Below are 15,294 nucleotides of genomic sequence, written 5' to 3' on the forward strand. Positions count from 1 at the left end.
AACAGCTAAAGCACCTGGGCTCTGGATACTACAGTCTAAAGTCTGCAGTCGCAGACAGTGATGTTTCAATTTTTTTTAATTGTCCATATGCAGCTAATAAAGTCATCAAAAATAAAACATTATTATTCAGCCCTCCCTGTCTCTGTCTGTTAATTTAGAATGTGTTACTGTTGTGTAGACAGAAGAATGGCAAGGCTGTCTTCTCTAAGCATTTGGGAGAAAAACACGATTCTGTGTGTGTGGTCAAATGTGAGTGTGTGAGAGATGTAATTGTGTATTTTATGTGTGTGTGTGTGTGTGTGTGTGTTGGGAGGTTCTTGGCTGTAAGTGTTTATGATTATTCTTTATCACAAAGCCTAAATGAACATTAGCAACATGAGTATGGCTTGTGTCAGTCTCAGCACCCCATAAATCTCCTCCCCACCCTGTCCCTGGCTGATGACACATGTCTCTGTCTCGCTAAACATCTTGTTCCAGAACGTTACTTGTTCCAAATGCCACGTCAGTAAGGGACACATTTTCATTAGTAGGCCAGAACACACACATAGCACTTTGCTTATATATACACGGTATACCCACACAGAGGCACACACAGAACCACACATGCATGCATGAGAAAACACACACATAACAGGAGAAACAAGGGAAACAAACACACAGGCAAACAAAGCATAATAGGCACAATCCGAAAATCCCTTCTTTATGTAATCAACTTTTGACTGAAGTTGCTACACAGTAGTCACACAGTTAGAGGATACTTCAGACTGGACGGAGAAATGAGGCTTTCTAGGATGTTACATAAAACATACTGAGAAAACCCTCGCAGGGGCAGATGTGAAGCAACAGGACACATAGCAGAAATCAAACAGAGGAGGCACATGTGACGGTGTGGTCAGCAGTCTGCTGACTGACGGATATCCAGGCGCGATTAAGCAAACAGCTCATCATCAGCAACTGTGATGGATCTACAGTGCAGTTAGCAGGAAGGTGAGCCTTTCCCCTGGATACCTTAAACCCACACTCACCTGAGGGGCATCATCTAAGCATAACATTCATACAAAAATGACATTGCTGACCTCTGCATCATCTGACATGTTTCTCAGGATGCTTAACTTTGTGTCCACCTGAGAAACATAAATCATTGACTAACTGAGCAAGGGCCAAACACGCATCAGACAGAACTGCCTTGGCACAGCTGTCAATCATGTCTTGGCAAAGCACACCAGAACTGGAGGAGAAAAATGTAGGAAATGTCGGATATTGAATTAGCAGAATAACAGTCTTCGCACTCACACAAATGGACACATCATACAAAGTACACATACAGTGAGGTTAGCGTAGCCCTCACAGGTAATTCTGTTTGATGGCTTTAACAAGCCACCACTTCCATTTCTCTTAGACTGTCTGTTTAAACACTTGCAGGGTAATATTAAATTTTCTGTTTGGTCAGGCCAAATTGGCCATTTGGCTAACTTAAAGGAACAAGGTAAGAAGTATGCACTGCAGATCCCAAGGTGCACAGCAGGGTGGAGCAGTCCTTTGAGGTGATATTGTCACATTTATGAATTTTTGAGGAGTGATGGAAGAAGAAAGATTTAGTGTTTGCATTTAAAAAAATTCTAAATATGCATGCATGTAATATATTTTAGTTTTACCACAGCAGTTCTTTTAACACTTGCAATCCAGGGCTCATTTCACCAGTTGGCCTGTTTGTCTAACACATTTCTATGTATCCATTTCCCTCCATTTTTTCCCTGAGCTCCGTGGGTCATGCAAGTTCAAAAGTCATTTGACCAAAGCAAATTTTTCAGGCCAATCAGCAGGATTATTAACTTATGTATAGATGTATAGCCAAATGATTTTGCAAAGTTTCAAAACCAGAAAAATATGTTTCTTTGTCTAGTAATGATCAACCTTGGAGCACTGAGACTAAGACAAACAGACTGTTTTGACAAAGACATAAGGAAAATAAAGTGAAAGTGTGTTTTTTTTCTTTTTGCAGTTTGCTCTAAGTGATCTGAAAAGCCCCGGATCCAGCTGTGCATTGCTGTGAGAAACATTTTTTACCGAAAATCACTGTTGGTCATGAACCCACAAACACAAAACCATGTGCACATTTAATTCCTGTATTATCACCATTTAAATGTTCAGCTCACACTTTTGACTGTTGAACTCTTGAAACTTCTCAGAAACCAACACAAACAACCCATCCCTTTAATTTTCTTGGATCAAAATGTGTCCAACATGTTGAATTCAGTCAAAAACTATTTTATTTATTTTTTTGTCCTAAATAATTAATTCAATCTACACCAGATGTGAACGGAAGCATCATGTGGATGCAGCTTTGATACTTTAAACTGTTTGGCTGTGATGTGCAATCGTATTTTGTAACAAAGAGAGAAAAAGGAAGTGAGCCAATCTTCTGCAAAAGTGATCGTAGAAAAGCCGTTTTTGTACCTGGCAGCATGATTGTGTTCTCTTTGATGGAGTTTGCAGCTGTATTTGTCAGTTCACTGCTGTTGTTGTTGTTGGTTGTGAGTGCGGTGAGTGCAAGCACAGGAAGCGGATGGGTGGATGGGTGATTTTGTAACATGAATTTATTGATTTTTTTCCACTGTATTGTTCTGATCTAGATTACACAAGTTTCCCCCCCACTACACACACACACACACACACACACACACACACACACACACACACACACACACACACACACACACAGAGCCCCTGCTGTAGGCCCCAGGTAGACCCTCAAACCACTATAGTAATCTCATCATCTCCTGGACGAAGCGACTGCCGGAGAGGAAATTTTAAGCGCAGGTCAAAAAACCTCAACAAATAAGCACGCACACACACTCAAATGGACACCCATGGTCACACACACACATGCACGCAGACATGGTTGTGACTACACAGAGACCCTGCAGCATACGGTCCCTGTAAATGTTTTTGTTCAGTTCCAACCACAAGACCATGAGTTCAGTCTCGTTAGCCGGAAAGCCAAGAGTCTTTTGTTTAGAAGAAAGAGAATAATGGCTTGTTGGAAAGGGTTACCCTGCTTTACTTTCATGCCGGTGGTTGTTACGGATTTCTGGGGATTTAGAATAAAGCCATTTGAGGATCATGTCATTGTTCAGAGCGGCATGGATACACGGGGAATGGAAATTCACAGAGCTTAGGTAGAGCTTGCAGTTCGACATGTTTGGAAATGATGATGAAGAGATTAATGTGTAAAGTCAAAGTCAACCGTAGGCATGCCTATGTACATATTGTACCATGTAAATACATACAATTCAATGTGTGTGTACGCATACATGCACATGGGCATCTTTATAATCTGATGCTTGTGGGAAAATGTATAGCCGCGGTGCAGTATTCCTGCTTGAATATACCAACGAGATCTAGATAAGATGCTCTGGAGCGAAAGGAAACTTTGGGAGTGATTCGTTGAGTGGAGGGCTGGGATGTGATGAGGTAGAAAGTGGGATTTAAGGGATTAGGATGACCCCAACTCCCAGTGAGAGCCAGAAAGGAGCTCAAACATGAGTCACACAGACTGTTGGCCAGGCAGCAAAGCACTATACAAGGCTGAGAACATTAGTGACCCACTGCAAAAGCATGCTCAGCAACCAGCATGGAGAAGTGCACATGCAGCATTACACACAGAATGTAAACGCATGTCTGTAGTGTAACATAATTCAATTCCCACACAAACACATACACACCAACAAACACACACACACACACACACACACACACACACACACACACACACACACACAAAAGCACACATGCAGACAGATGAACAGCAAGTCAACACAAGTGTTTAAATTCCAGGGAGACATCTGTAATGAGGACTGAGGCATTTGGATCTAATTATGGGCAACCAAGTGGAAAAGATGGAGTAAATCAACTCAAAGTGATTTCAGTAAAGAAAACGCAGTTCCAGTGTGCAAACTCAATTCACCATAAATTTAATTAATGTTGGTTTAAATGGAAGCACTCAGCTGATTGTGCATCATAAAACATTGCTGAGGTTCCGACTTCACTCTCTCTGTCTTTCTTTCTCATGCTCTCTCACTTGTCTTTCCTCTTGCATCCACAAGTATGGAGTGAAACAGCAGTGCTCTAGCGCCATCTTGTGTTTTATCATGCTTCCTACAACAGTCATTGTTTTGGACATAAAAAGAAGATGCTGAGAAAAAGATTCAAAAGTACAGCTGAGTATAATTTAATAACTGTGTATTGCTTTAATCAATCATGCTAAAAAGCCTTTGTACACGTTTGGATTATCCTGATAATAATTAGGTTAATTAGTAAGATCCCTTCTATGCAATGTATTAACTTGTGTTTCTCTGTCACTCAAATCCAAAGCTGTTTCCAACCTGAAATAAACACTACAACCATTCCCAGTATTAAACTCTAGAGGAAGGGGGAAAAAAAAGGAATAGACTTATTTTTGCTGTACAATAATATGTTTCTTTTTCTTGTACACTCCTAACATTTGTATTTTTTTTTTCTAAGTTACTGGACGATTTGAGTGCGAAGCGTCACAAATATATCACAAGTTGTGATAATATACTGTATAACCTGTCACAAAAGCTTTCAGGGGGTCACAGGCGAATGAGGTCTGGGGACATTTGGTATAATTGCACCGTGCTCTTTTCTCCTCTAGATGGCCGTAGCTACCAACCGAAGAGCAGAGGGTTAGAAAAAGGAGGACAGTATTCGCAGTGCCATGGGATACATGAAAAATGCCTTGAGGTCAACAAAAGTCAATGCATTGATTATTTGCTAATGAGGAAAGTACGCCTTTCAAGTGGCTATGACGGCAGACTACTGCTTCCTTTTTGTAAAGGAAAAGAGAAAAAACAAACTACAAGTTGTACTTCATGTTACTGCGACATACTGAGTGTTGCCATGAAATGTGTAGTGTGAATTAAATAAATAAATAAATAACAGAGACATTGATTCACAACTCTCCGAATAATTTGTTTCTAACCCTGCAACCACATGACAGAATTGCATGCATATTCCAAGCCTGCAGGTGTTGTTAGTGTAAAAATACAGCTCTAGACATCTGATGACAAGTATCATGTTTGCGCAGTGGGGCTGGCATAGATCAGTCTGCCACCTCACTATAAATCATTTTCACAGCACACCAGATCGAGGTCACTCAAAGTCACTTTCGTCACCGGTTTCTTGATTCGTCATAATGAGAATATGGGAAGATTAAAAGCTAATGATTTGAGCAGTGAATTAACTTAATACCGGCAGGGTTTGAATAAATGAAGTGACAAGTCTTTTAGAATTAAATGAAGCTTAAGGAGCTATTCATGTATAAACATGTTCTATAATTTCCCTTATGTGAGCTAAAAAGGCACATACATTTATTGCCATCTCTGTAATAAAAAGAAGACCACGGCTTTATGTTTGAGTTGCCTTAATAGGTTGTAGATAATAAAAAGGAAGAAGATGTTAATCACAAAGGTGAAGTTGTGTTTGAGTTGATGCTGTAGATATCAATTACTCTTCTGTCCTCGCTCTTTCTTCGTCGTCTGGTGTTCAGAGTGGTGACAGCATCACATTAATTTTGATTTAGCTTCTGTGCGCTCTCAGTGTCAGCTGTCCTCTATATATGACTGTAAGTGATCTGAGCTGGAAGTGTAAGAGTTGCTGATGCTCCTGAAACCAAATCTCTCTCTCTCTCTGGATTACCCCTCACCTGTTACCAATAAACACTTTATTGGAGAGAACATGGACCCATATTTGTCCGTATCCTCGTGGTTCTATGTTCGCTTGCCTCACTACGTACGCATGCACGCCACACATTCAGGCACATACCTTTGTGTGTCCCGGTGATCCTTGTCAGGCTAGATCTGTGTCTCTGACCTGTGGTGAACAAACAAAAAGCATATCAGTTTTGTAAATAGTTTTGGGACCGTGATTCTTGGAGCTGTCCTTGCTTTTTCTTTTTTTGTTTTTCCAATTATAATGGGCAGCCCACCCTGCTCAGGCTTGCCACCAACTGGCAGTGCCAGCAGGCTGCCCCCGGACCTTGGAGCAGTATCAAGCAGACCGGGCCAGTATCCCAGCAGCCAAAACCCAACAGATGCACCGCACTGAAGCCGACATCACAAAATCAGGGGGCTAACGTTTGAAATGTTCTCCCTCACACATAAACACGCACATATTCACATCTAAATATAAACACGGCCTCAGCTAGGGAGTTAGCAGATGAGTGGAAATAAAATCTGGTGTATCAATTTAATCTCTGCTGATTTCTCTTTGCTCTTGTAGTATCTTTCTAAAGCCCCAGCTTTCAACCAAGTTTCATTTGTAATGCAGAAGATGAGGGTCCTGCCAGTGCTGCACAAGTTAACAATAATATTATCATTAACTTTACTAATATCATTAGTAATATTTCACGACTTTATTTGCCAAAAATTTATACTTAAGATGTTATTATATAATTTGTGTTTTGTTAATAATTCAGTGATCTCAAAACTTTTTTCTTGTCAACATGTATAAGTCTGGAACATTTATATCATTGTGAAAGACTAAAGCTATACATACAGACCAGAGTAAAGTCAATTTTAGGTGGATGAAGAGCTCCTCAAGACATAATGATCCAGATCCAACACATCGATTCTACAGATTAATTTATAAAAATCAATTACTGATTTCCAAAACATCGGTGGTTAAATGAGGGACTGAAATGTCCAAAGGGAATAAAATGTGATTATGTACTGTACTGAAAGAGCTTTGATCACATCACCATCCAATATTTCGATATTGGCTGATATCAGCTGACGCAACACATCTGTCACTGTCAGAGTTCGAAATCAAATTTATTCATTTTCTCTCGGTGACTGTCTCTACCTCTCTCTCTCCTTACAAAGACGAACAGTTTCAAGACAATATGACATCCCACAGCTGATCAATGCCATGCCGTGAGGGTGCCATGACACAACAGTATGCTTTGTAAACTCAGAGATGTTCAGAAAGAAAATGAACAGATGTTAGAAAAATTTTGGTGCTGTTATTTTTTTCATTTGAACCTCTTTCCCCGCACTGCTCTGTCTTTTCTGCAGCCCTGTCATGCAGCTCTCTAATAGTGGATTAGTCTGGGCTTGTAAATGCTGTAAAGCTCTGAGAATGAACATCGATCTCTCAGTTTAATGAGAAATAACATGGGACAGACCCGCGCACCATCTCTCCCTCCCTCCATTTCACTCTCCATCTCTTTCTAACAGACTAACATGCACACCTTCTCTTCTTTAAACCAAAGCACCTGACAAAAGAACTATAAATTATCTTGTCATTTAGCCACGTCAGCTGGCATCAGCATTAAAGATGATGTATTTGACTTGGGAAAATTAGCCAAAGGCAATGGTGCATGTTGTGTTAGGGGGAACGACTTTACTGTCTAAGGCAAGGAAAAAAAGACAAGTCACACAATGTTACACACACACTCACACAGGCACATCCTGCCCTGTTTCTCCAGACCAATGCTGGCACTCTACGTCCTTAGGCCTGCCTTGGCTGGTGGTTTGATAAATTGGCCCTTTCATCTCGTCGATGTGCATTGTGTCAGTGGGTTCGTGTATATTTGGATCTGCGAGCGCATGCTTGTGTGTGTGTGTGTGTGTGTGTATGTGTGCGTCTGCCTGGGTACATTGTCTGAGCTGTGAAGTGTTTGGCTTCCTCACTGAGGGCTGCTGTCACAGCCTCTGAAAGCGTGTAATAGGCGCCCATTCTCCCAGAATGAATACACATCCATACACTAGCGAGAAAATGTGGCATTTCAAAAAGACTTGGGATAATCGAACAGAGAAATTATTTAAAAAGGGGCATAGCAATGTCATTCTTTTCAGCTAAGCTCTAAATTTTGTGCATATGATTGCTTTGGGAAGTGTTTGCTGTCCACGGTGAATTAATGCCATTTTTGATAGATCAAGGATGGTTATTGTTGGCTGTGCAAAGCATTCTGGCACCAAATGTGGGGTTTCTGTGAGTTGGACTGTGATTCATTGCTGTGTAATGTTGTCTTGGTTTGATTGGGATTCAAAGGCAACTGTTTGTTTATTCAAATTCCTTAGAAGTACTTCCTTGTGAAATATGGGTTAACTTACAGCAATTTGGTTTCGCTGAGATAATGATTTGTAGAATCTGTGTGTGTTGTGTTCACGAGGGTGTGGGTGGAGAATCAGACCTACAGTGACATCCTCATATTGTAGCTTATCTGATAACAAGTCAGTCTCTTGCTTTCAGGTGCTCAGCCTAACATCAGCATGCTTAACATCAAAGGAAGCCAGAGGAAAAGTGAACTACGGTGAAGTGATTTTCTTTGGTTGGCTATAATAATAGGACTGCAACTACTTGTTATTTCTATTACATTGTTGAGTCTATAAGGAGCTGAAAAACAGAGAAAAGGCCATCACTTGTTCCCTAAGCCCAATATGATGTCTTCAAATTGATGGTTTTGTCTGACTAACAGTCTAAAGCTCAAAAGAATTCAATGTACAGTCACATAATACTGAAAAAGCAACCAGTTCTTGTATTTGACTATAAGGGATTAAAATGCACAGCGTTTTTGCTTGATAAAAGACTTAAATGTTTAATCAATTATCAAAATGAGTGATACGTTTTTTGTCAATGGACTAGTTGTTTCACCACTCTAACATTTAGATCAATAGCACAATTAATATTTTAGACTTTGTTAAAGAAAAATACCACAGGAGAATTATTCAATCTAAATCACTTTAAGAATATGAATATGAATCCATGACGACCTGTCCAGGACTCTTTCCTGTCTTGATTCCAATGCATGCTGGGAAAATCATGCAGAAACACCTATCATGCAGAAATACCTAGCTATACTTGCAACACACCGCTGGAAGCCATGAAGTACAACTTGGTTAATACCGAGCACCAGAGACACGTTACTTTCAGTCCCCACTCTAACAACATACAGACATCATCATGGGAGAGTGTAAAACGCCATTGTGTGTGACGAGGTGATCGTCACACACCTGAGCAACATAAACACCAATTAGCCAGTGAAAAAAAACACCACATCAGTATCGCAGTGATGACTTCACGGGGAATTTGGGCGCTCTCTCTGTCTCTCTGTTCATTTTTATGTAAGACAAATTCATGTGGGTGCTCTGCGCGGAAACCTACTCACTCGACCAGTGCTCCCACACTCACTCTCTCTGCAAATCGAGCATTCAGTGTACACAGCTGAGAGCGCTGTCTGTCTGTCTGTCTGTCTGTCTGTCTGTTTCTATGTCTGTCTGTCTCTCATTCATCCCGGTGAAGGCTGCTCACACTTTCTTCTTCTTCTCCTGTCCACCCCCCCACCTCTTCCCTCCCTGGGATATCTTACTTTGTTTATTGTTCTCCCTCAGCCGTGCCTTTTGGTCGGAGTAGTAGTGGATGATATCAACAGAGCTCCGTTTCTTCCTACCTCCGTCCGCGCTACTACACGGAGCAGAGAGTCGCCAGAGGACACGCGCATCACGACAGAGAGCAGCGGAGGAGGAGGAGGGAATTTCTTTTTTGGAAGGGACGGCGCGATTTAAAAAAAAAAAGAAAAAAAGAAGAAAACAAAAAATAAAGAAAATATCTGCATTGAGCATCAACGTTACCACGGACGCTCCGCCTGACGAGTCTCTCGTTAAGTTTTGACGGATTTTACGGCACAGGTGCGTTGAAGGATTAAGGACAGGCAGTTGGCGGATGGTTGACGGTTTTGTGAAGAGGTGTCACTGCCTCTGCGCAAGGTGAGTGATGGACTCCGAGATGAATGGGAGATACTGACAGTAGACTTTGTTCAACAGATTAATTACTGACCGGTATTGACCTCATTCTCTGACTGCTGGTTTGTTTGACGTCTGTTTTATGCAGAACGCTGAAAGTTTTCGCACCTTGAAAAAATAACTCAATATTTGTATGGGATTCCTGCTGGGAATGCGAGTGTCAGTGGAGTTTGTAGCAACATCTGCAAACTTTGTGGTATTTTTCTTTTTGATCTGTGGATAAATCTGAGGCATGGACTTAATACACATTTCCTAATGTGCAGCATATACTGCTCACAGTTTCCCTGGTTGTGGTTATAATGTCCTTCTGGCGTTTTATAGAACAATTTCTGATAAAAGCAACACTTTCTATTAATATATTGGGTATATTGATGCCAAAATTACCTCAGGGTGTCGACCAAGAGGTGTTGGGCTAATGTGGCTTAGTTCACTGTGTGGGCTTCAACTGACGATAATTTTTTTTTTATTATCAGCTCATAATCGATGCATTGATTGGTCTACACAATGTCTGAGAACAGGTCCAAGGTGAGTTCCCCAAAGGTGTTGTTTTGTCCAAACAACAGTCAGTGCAAAACCCAAAGATATTCAGTTTGCAGAGACTCAAAGACAGAGAAAAGTAGACCTTGCTTTCCTTGGAAAAGCTGAAACCAGAGAGAAACCAGGTCCGAGTTTGTGCTTCATCATTTTTCTTGCGATTAACAATTCGAATAATTTACTAATCAGTTCAGCTCCTGTGTAGTTTTTCAGGGAATTTAGAAAAAGTTGGCAACCTGCTGTAGTTTGAATTACATGCAGGGACTTTCCTCATGATCAAGAAACTTTCACACCATTGCAAATCCAAGCTCTGCCCCACCTTCAGTAAATGACTTTCTGTGAAATATGAAAATGATGCATATGCCAGATTTATTATGGATTAATTCTGATACTAGCTGCATCGCATTTCACTGGCTCCCATCCATCTCATTGAGAGACCGCTCATTGCAAGTATTTGTCACTTTGGGAAGAATGTCCAGTCAGCCTCATACTGGGCGTCTGTGTCAGGATGATACCAGCTTATGGCCTTTTCACAGCACTCGCCTGCCTGTCTCTCTCTCTCTCACACACACACACACACTCACACACACACACACACACACACACACAGTGTACAGGCTATCATATATCACTCACTAAGACACATGTAATGAAGTGTCACAAAGTAAAACAATTCTGTTAATTTATGTTGTCACATGCCACCGTCACTTCAATCCTCAGAAAAGGACATTTAACCCCAAGCTGCAGTCATTACAGTCTGTCTATATCCTGCCATTTCCACTGTGTTGCACTGGGTCTATTCTTCCACCTGCAGGCCAACCGTCTGCGCTAAGCTGAAGCTTCATACTCTGTTTACATACAGTTATTGATCAGAAGTCAGTGCGAGAGATCAGGTCACTGCAGCAGACAGAGTTGCAGGGTGTCTCAGAGCTAGGATAGAATTGAATAGAAATGCACCTTTTCCAACATATTGGAGCTGCAACTAAATGCCAGATAATCAATTACTCGTTTGGTCTACAAAAATGGCAGAAATTAGTAAAAGAATTCCATGAAAGGTTCCCGAACAGTTCTAACCCAGAGCTGGAACGATTTGTTGAGTCCACAGACAGCAGCAACTATTTTGGTAACTGATTAATCATAAGTCATTTTTCAAGCAAAAATGCCAAATATATCCTCATTCAAGCCTCTAAATTGTTAGGGTTTACTCCTTTTCTTTGTCTTGTGTACGATTACGCTCCAAATCCCAGAGAAATCCAGTGTACAATCAAACATGATATGTGAAGACAGAAATTACAATAAACATCATTCACTATTTTCTGACCAAACAATTGTTAAACCAAGGAAACAATCAGCAGATGGATCTGTAATGAGACTGATCGTTGACTGCAGCCTTATTCTAAACCCAAAACTCTTCAGTTTACTGTCATGCAAGACAATGAAAAGCAGCAAATCATGGAAAAATGACTAACAATCAATCAATTATCTCAAGTGATGCCAGATACAATTCCCTGGATCGACTGATTGCTAAAAAAACGACTTATTGTTTCATATTCCATTTAGTTACAACTGAAGATAATGTTTTTGTCTGTTTCATCGTCTTGTCCCCTTTAAGTTTAGTAGAATATGTGGTAGCCAGGACAAGGTAATGTTATGTAATTGTAACAGCTTGTATTCATGCCAGTTGACATGTCCTACACTATATACCTCAGAGCTAATACTCTAAAGTGAAGCTTTTAAGGTGAGCAAAAAAAAGAGAAATCACTGAAAAAACAAAGCAAGTTAATTAGCATGTTCATAAAGTGGAACATATGCAGTGTATCTCCCGCCAGCTTTAAACCATCTAGAGGAAGAGTAGCCTATTTTATTCTTCTTCTGTCTTTCTCTCATGAGGTTCTGAACTGCATCTGGGGAGGAATCTGATTAACCGACTGGCATAATTTACACAATCCTAAAGGAATAAACAGAGAAGCAGTGTTGTTCTTGAAAAGTGTCTGCATTCCCTCTATACATACAAATAAAGCATATGCATACTCACACATAAACAAACAATTACGCGCACACACACACACGCACATGCACACGCACAGCGCGAGAGCAATCATTTTGGCAGTGATGCTCTTGAGAAGTGGCTGCTGCTGCTTCCTTGCAGGGTTCAATAGGACAGGGATTGATTGAGCAAGTGCATATATACGTGCGCGTGTGTGCATGTTTGTTTCACAGGCGTGCAATTGTTCTAGTTTCTTTAAGATTGATAGAGCACCACGTGTAGGTGTGTGTTTCTGTGTGTGTATGTGTGTGTGTGTGTGTGTATATGTTTTCCTCTAGGAGTGCTCCATAGCAACAGGCAGCACATCTTCTTCAAATATCTTTTTCTCACACACCGTATGCTGTGACCTTTCTGCTGACTGTGTGCGTGTGAGTCTTTGCATGGGTGCATCAGCATGTGTGTGTGTGTGTGTGTGTGCGCGTGTGTGTGTGTCCATGTACATCAGTGTGTGGGCCATTTGACCTTTCTTATTGTACATTCATTAATAGCTGCATAATAACTAATATGAAAATGCCCGTTGTGCCTGTGTACATGATCAAGATATTGACTGTCTGTCTCATAGCAGCATCAGTGCAGTGCCAACCATCTCAAAAGAGCTTTTTGTGCGTCTTTCTCTCTTTAACAAAGCAGATATCATCACAATTGTGCAGCAGTAATAATGATTTGGTATGCCGTGAACAAGTGGTAGTTTAGCATTTTTAGCCCATTTCATGTATCTCTCGGAGGGAACAAGAGAGACATCTTTAAAATATATCTTGACACAGCTGTCGTGTTATGTTAATATCAGTGTTAGACTAATAACTGGTTGCATATTTCATATCCGGGCATAGCCGACAAAGCTCTTTAGAAATCAATTTTCTTTTGCTCCATCACCATGTTCGGAAACTGGCCTGCTGCCAGACAGGGAGGGAATAAGGGAAGGAGAGACGGGTATATTGGGTGCTGTCGGTGCATTAGTGAATGAGGAAAGAAAAATATGCTTATCAGATGTAGAATACGTTCCTCTCCTTGTTTGAATTTGTCTAAATAAGTCATTTGCTTTCTCAAAACTTCATAAACGTCCTCACAGACACACTGAGACCCAGATGCATGTGGAAGAAAGCGCAGACACTTGATCATAGCTCACAGCTTCCTGTTTATATAGGCTACGTGCTGCAAGGTCATGCCCTATTTAGTCCATGCCAATGTGAGTGTTTGTGTGATGCACTATCACAGCATGCAGTCTGAGCTCATACATATCAATAGCATATTTCTTTGTGTGTGACTGTGTTTGGTCATAATTTACACAGCACAGTATGATGTTTATATGCTTGCGAGCTAGCTTTATAGATGGGGGTGGTGTGTGCATGTGGAGACCATATAACTCATAACAAATAACTTGCCACTCTATGGAACAATCTGAGCTGTACGTGTGAAGGCTGTTGGCCTCTGTTGCTTCTCTTGGAAATATTTCTAGGAGAGAAAACAAAATATTTCAGCTTCGATTCTCTTATCAAACTCGCAGTTATAGAAAACATATTATATTCTGTGACTCAAATGGCAAAGGAGGCAGAGTTCATGTGACTGAAACGGGCAGTTATAGGGTGGTGTGTGTGGGAATATTATTTTAAACTTCAGCGATGCTCTTTTGATTCAGATTCGTTTGATTCAGTTTCATTTTCCAGATTATTTTTTTCCCCTCATTTGATCTTATTTGATTTACCTTCAGCTAAATCTAAAATAGCTTTTAGTTTTTAAGTTTTAGTTGCTTTTGTTTTCAGGTCATTTTCAACATGGAATTTATTGCCTTTGTTTGATCATTGATCAGCCTTGTTCTCTAACACACACTCAAGGGCCAAGCAAACTCTAACAGTTGAAGCCAAAAGCTCAAAACAATCCTTACATTGTAACACTGCTCACACTGTCTTAGAGAACAGTGCTCCCAGCAAACTGAATAAACAAAAAATCAGTACATTGTGAAAGTTAAGCACAATCGATCGTCACAGCCAGCCCTGCCTGAAAATAAGCGGAATTGTCCTTCATCACTTCTATACCTTGACCTTGGTGTACATATATAACTCCAGCATGGTTACATATGCAGCTGGTCATGCTTACAATAGCAATCAAGGGTGTATTTGTTAGCTTTTGTATGAACAAACGACGTAAAAGAAAATATTGCACTCATACACATGCGGAGGCACACACCTCATACAAAAGGTGCATTAATGAGCTGTTTTGTTTTTTTGTTTTGTTTTTTTTACCTCTGGCTTATTGTGGGGATCCCTGCAGGCATGGCAGCTTACATTAACTCAAGCAAACATACACACACACACACACACACACACACACACACACACACACACACACACACACACACACACACACATAATCACACTGACAGACACTTAAACACACATACACATATATACAATGGGAGCCCTGTGATTGACAGTCAATCCCACATGGAAAATTGTTAACATGTCCCCTAAGGACCAAAATACATCATCAACTCTCGGCCATATTGTACTGAAACTATTTATACACCTGCTTTATAGTCAAAGCACCAGACTTGCAGTAAGCGGCAGGTATTCAAATGTATTACACCGAGTCATATCGTATTGGTTGAGCCTTTTGTGCCACAGAAGAAGGGGCTTACTTTACTAATTAGTAAGATGAAAATTGTCATATTGCTAATTAGATGCTGCAGTCATATCAATTCAATAGTGGAGACAAAGAGAAAGAAGAGTGAGAGCGAGCGAGGATTGAGAGATATGGTGAGTGGAAAGTCATTACAAATATTATTTGGCTTGTGTCACTTCAGTTGTTCCACTCATTGCAATTTTATGCCTGATTTCTTTTACACTTCTTATTCTTGTTTCCAATATCTGAATTGGATTTATTTTTTTGTAT

At 40.5% G+C, this 15,294-nt stretch overlaps 1 protein-coding gene and 1 long non-coding RNA gene across 2 annotated transcripts in view; one reads left to right on the top strand and one right to left on the bottom strand.

Annotated features, from left to right (window-relative positions):
- Nucleotides 1-9,521, bottom strand: part of LOC130181096 (uncharacterized) — a 56,619-nt gene extending 47,098 nt beyond the window's left edge. The window contains exons 1-2 of the long non-coding RNA XR_008829523.1: nucleotides 9,392-9,521; nucleotides 5,845-5,892 (exon numbers count right to left, since the gene is read on the bottom strand). This is a non-coding gene — a long non-coding RNA (uncharacterized LOC130181096). The remainder of the gene's footprint in view (nucleotides 1-5,844; nucleotides 5,893-9,391) is intronic.
- zgc:171482 (zinc finger protein) overlaps nucleotides 9,173-15,294 on the top strand; it is a 51,005-nt gene continuing 44,883 nt past the window's right edge. The window contains exon 1 of the mRNA XM_056394867.1: nucleotides 9,173-9,788. The gene's annotated coding sequence lies outside the window, so the exon portion shown is untranslated. The remainder of the gene's footprint in view (nucleotides 9,789-15,294) is intronic.

This window comes from Seriola aureovittata, chromosome 14 (assembly GCF_021018895.1).
Source record: "Seriola aureovittata isolate HTS-2021-v1 ecotype China chromosome 14, ASM2101889v1, whole genome shotgun sequence".
In the NCBI taxonomy this organism is placed as follows: domain Eukaryota; kingdom Metazoa; phylum Chordata; class Actinopteri; order Carangiformes; family Carangidae; genus Seriola; species Seriola aureovittata.